At 44.7% G+C, this 4980-nt stretch overlaps 1 long non-coding RNA gene across 1 annotated transcript; it reads right to left on the minus strand.

The window, feature by feature from the left end:
* Positions 1 to 1475: 1475 nt before the first annotated feature.
* Positions 1476 to 2880, minus strand: LOC122118414. The gene is made up of 3 exons (XR_006149348.1): positions 2870 to 2880; positions 1682 to 1690; positions 1476 to 1637 (listed from the first exon to the last, which is right to left on the minus strand). It is a non-coding gene; the product is annotated as an uncharacterized LOC122118414 (long non-coding RNA).
* Positions 2881 to 4980: the final 2100 nt, after the last annotated feature.

The raw sequence follows: 4980 nt of genomic DNA on the forward strand, positions 1-4980 counted from the left end.
AGCTTAAGGTGAATGCTCGAGTTCTTCACCCACAGTGTCACTTAAGGTTTTCTGGTGGTTAATTGGACATAAGAGTCTCATGAACTTTCCTTCCCAGGAAGGCTTTGAACCGTGATCTTCATACCTCAGCCTCCTGAGTAGCTAGGATTACAAGACAGAACCACAAGTGTCCTTGTGTTTCTTAGCTTTTTGGCTCAAGGATGATATTTTACAACTTCCACAGCTCAGCTTTTAGCTTTTTTTCTGGCTTATGGACATAAGATTCTAATGTACTTTTCTGTGTAGTCTGGCTACAAACTGATCCTCAGATTTCAGATTCCTGAGGTACTCCAATTATACACATGAACCATAAAACCATTGCTCATTTTAAAATGTTAATATGTTCTTTTTTCCACTTAAATTTTTTTTGCATTTTTTAAAAATTTTTATTGTATATGTGCTAGTCATGGGGCTACAAATCAGAGATTGGATACAATGCCAGAGCTTTTCCTTCAAGACTAGTGGCTTACCAAATGAGCCAAAGGAAAGCTTGTAGATATACTTGTTTTGTCTTGGTGCTTGAACTAAGGCCCTAGGTGCTGTCCTAAAAAGTGATTACCCAGTTTGCCATTTAAGTCACAGCTCAACTCCATTTTTTTTTAATTCTTGGTAGTTAATAGGAGATGAGCCTTATGCGAAGCCCCGAATGAATCAGTTGCCTGAAATCTGAGGATCATGGTTCGAAGTCACCCAGGGCAGGAAAGTCCATGAGACTTTTAGCTCCAATTAATCAATGAAAAGTTGGGAGTGGTGGAGCTCTATCTTTGAACAAAACATTCTCAAGCCATAGGATAGCACACAGATGCACACAGAGAGAAAGCCTTATGGACTTTCTTGTATGGGCTAACTTTGACGCATGCTCCTCAGATTTCATCCTCTATTCATCCTCTCTCCGTTTAAATTTTTATTGATCCTGCGGCTTCACCTCTGACTCTGGGACCTATATCTTAGCTTTCACAATCAATGCTGGTGTTTTTAACACCTCTGCCACAGCTCAAGGTTTTGTGCTGTGTAACTGGAGATAAGAGTCTCAAGCAGGTTCCTCCCCTGGCTGACTTGACACTGCAATCCTCAGATGTCAGCCTCTTGTGTAGTAAGGATTACACACATGACCAGCAACATTTGGGTCATTTTAAAACTTTAATATGTGCTTGCTTCCACCTCCTTTTATTTTTATTATTTTTTTCATTTTTGGTTGGCCTGGGAGTAGAAATTGAATTTCAGATGCTCTCTCATTGCATACATGGGACTAACCATAACGTTTGGCTTTTGTGGGAAAGTTAATTGGAGAGAAGAGCTATGCCAGATTCAGGAGGCTGAAAATTGAAGAAAGTTCTTAATGCTCTCTTCTCTAATTAACCACTAAAGGCTAACTTGGACTTCCTATCACTGTACAATCACTCACGACTGACCTGGTCATCTACAGACACTTTCTTGTAAATGTCATCCTTTGAAAACATGTACAATTCTATTTGTTCCTCATCTTAAGATCTAAACCTACATAGTGCTGATCTCAATTAGTCATGGAATACCAAATACGATAGGAAGACAAACCTGAGAGAGAGACATGCAATACAAAAGCAGAGCTTGCTCAGTTCCTCAGCACTCAAAGAGGGGAGGATGTGGAAGGGGGGGGGAGAACTTCATGAGCCTTTCTACTCTTTATTTTAGCAGTGGGTTTGTGGGAAATGTGTGGTTTTATTTCAACATGAAAATATCTCAATGCATGGCGATCTTGCCTGATGGGTTTATATTTTCTGCATAAATGTTATGGAAACTCATACATAACTCTCTTTTCATCCTGCAGTAAAGGTCAAAGCAGCAGCAAACGGAGATGAAAACAGATGATCGCCAGAGTCACAACTTAAGCAGGTTTCAGAGGATGGGGATTTTCCCTTGACTCCTTTTCCACTTTCTTCTGATAGCTCGTAACTGTAGGGGGGGTGTTGACAGTTGTTTGTAGGAATTTTTGTTTTTCTCCAGATTCAAGTCTTATCTCTGCTTAGTTTGCTTCTCTATGCAGTATTTGACTTGCTCAGCTCCTGCCTGATTGCATCAACGAACTCCTCTTTCAGCTTGGTTAGTTCTTTTCTCATCTCATCTAAAATATCCTGCTTCAGTCTGTCACAGTCAAGGCTTTCTGTCTGGACCCGGTCAGCACTGGGCTGGGACAAGGGTGTGGACTTGTAATGGCTCATAGGACCTGTTGTCAAAAACAATCTGGCTTTTCCTTGGAGAATCTCATCTGGAGATGACGGGTGACTTGCTGCCATTCATTGTATTTGTTCTTTCCCAAGGTTTCCTGGTTGGTTCAGGTGTACTTGTTGATGAGACCTTAGAAGTTACAGGTTCTGATTCTTCATTTTTTGCTTCTATTGTTGATCCCTTTTCGGCCATTCTCCTCCTTCTGGCCATCAGGAGACTCATTTCCTCCATTAAGCTGCTACCTGCCAAGGGAACGGGTCCATTTCCACCACCCATGTCTGTTTTAGCTGACACGGAGTTCACATCAGTGAACACCGGGCAAAGAGGCATCTTCCACCCGTGACAATTTCCTAAGCTTGGCTCCAGCAATCACAGCTGCAAGTCCAGTTAAAGGACGATTGTCTTCTGAAAAGGATCCTTAAAAAAAAATCCGGATGCAGGAAGGGAGGGGCAGGAGGTGGTACAGGAGAGGGGCTTGATTAGGAAGAGGGCGTGGGGGAGGAGGGCCAGAGGATAGCAGTGGGGGTGAAGGAGGAGGTTCTGGGGGAGGAGAGAATACAGAGGCCTGGGCTGGACCTGGTGGGAGTGTTGGAGGAGATGGAGGTGCAGGTGGTCCCAAGATAACACCCTGTGGGGCTGGAGCCTCCGACAGCTGAGAGGCTTCCTGAAAGCCTGGCTCAGATGCAGAGGGGTCTCCCAGCTCAGAGTTTACAGGGGTCTCCACAAAGGCAGAGGTGGCATTAGTCGGCACTCTGCTCTCTTGATCCCATTCCACTTGCTCCAGCTGCTCCATCTGCTCCCACTCCAGCTGCTCCACCTCTCTCTTTCCAACCTCTCTCCAGCCTCTCTCTCTCTACCTTTCTCTCTCTGGTCTTTCCCTCTCCATTCTTTCTCTCTCCAGCCTGTCCCTCTCCAGCTCCTTCTGACGTTTCTGTTCTTGCAGTTGTCTTCTTTGGATGTCCAACTCTTCTTTGGATGGGCCATTTTGAACTTGATCAGGCAGTTGTGAATTTTATCTAGGCAACTTTGGTCCTGCCTCCTGTGAATTCAGCACTTCTAAGGCATGCATCATTGCACTTGCGAAGACATTAGCATCCTCTTTGCTGCCATAGTTAAGACTGTACACCTGCCTGGCATCTCGCCACTGGGGAAGGTCTGTGTTGCTTGATTATACTTTAATCCTTTGGGGATGGCACAGCTGATCACCAGCTGATGATCCTGGATCTTCCTGCCCAGCACTCTGAATGTGTTGTTGCCTGTATGGTGATAGATATGAACTCTGCTGAACCCAGTTGAACCACAGCTGGCACCCACTTTTATTGGCATCATCACAAACCAATGCAGCAGCTCTTCCCTGACAGATACTCTGTTCACTCATTGAGCCGGCGGGCCTGATGGATGCGGCACTGGAGTGCGCTCCTCTGGGACGGCAGGGTTGGCTCATTCAGTGCTTCTCTGCTACACTGGCGGCCAGCTACTCCATCACCTGCTGTGGCGCCGGCCAGGCCTGGGTTGCAGGGTAGGTGGGCCGCTTTGGCTGCCTGCTGCTGCCGCTGCTCCTGCACAGGCCCCTGAGGACCGCGAGGACCAAGAGGACTGCAGCCGTCCCAGCCATGGGAGGAGAGTGGGGCGTGCCACGAGGCGCTGGTGCGGGATGTGTGGAACACTCAGGCTCTGGCCTCGCCCTCCCCTACCACTGTCGCCCTCCTCTTTTCTTCCCCTGTATAAGTAAACTTTTATATCTTACAAAAATAACTTTTAGCTGGGGACTGGTGGCTCATGCCTGTAATCCTACTCAAGAGGCTGACATCGAGGATCACAGTTTGAAGCCAACATAGGTAGAAAAGTGGGTGAAATTCTTATCTCCACTACACTACCAAATATACTAGAAGTGTGGCTATGACTCAAGTAGTGAAGTGCTAGGCTTCATCAAATGATCTCAGAGCCCAGGCCACGAGTTCAAGCCCCTGGACTGGTACAAAAAGAAAAGTTTCATTAGTTTACATTATACTAGGATTATGGTGTGAGACACCAGTGCTGAGATTAAGAAACAACTTTTGTAGTAGCTGCCACTTTTGATCTTTTCCCTAGGAGTTTTTATGATTGTTTTTATCCATGCCTTATATTTACATTCCACTAATAGAATTATTTTTTTGGTTGGAGGCACATTTCAATAATTCAATAACATATCAAAAACACATTTTTCGTTATTTTAAATAGAGAAGGGAAACATATGATGAATCTGAGCCCAGCAAAGAATGAATGATGGTTTGATTGCAGATATGTGGAATGTAGTCCAGGATGTGGGAACCTACCAATTTGGGTGCTTCAGTTATCAGGTCTTCCTGAAGCTTCACAATAAATTTCTATGATGTCATAGCTACCTTTGCTATCACAACCGATAGGTGTCAGGCACTGATCTCACCCTTAGGTGGACTTAGATACACAAGGAGAAAAACATAATATTTAGAAGAAATGATGATTTACCATAAGACCACAGCTTGATGAGCTTTCCTGATTGAACTTTGAGATTTCATGAGCAGAACAGGCTCATCTCCACACAAGACTACTAAGCACTGAGGACCAGGCACTATTGTAGGCAACTAGAGAGAAAGATGTGAATACAGATGTGAATGGCCTGTCTCCATGCACATGTCATGCTGTTGGAGAAAACCATAAATCAAAAAGTTAATGTCAATAAATCAGAAGGATGGTCATGTGGGGAGACAGCTTCAC

This window comes from Dipodomys spectabilis, unplaced genomic scaffold, assembly GCF_019054845.1.
Source record: "Dipodomys spectabilis isolate Male_0828 unplaced genomic scaffold, ASM1905484v1 ptg000150l, whole genome shotgun sequence".
NCBI classification, from domain to species: Eukaryota; Metazoa; Chordata; class Mammalia; order Rodentia; family Heteromyidae; genus Dipodomys; species Dipodomys spectabilis.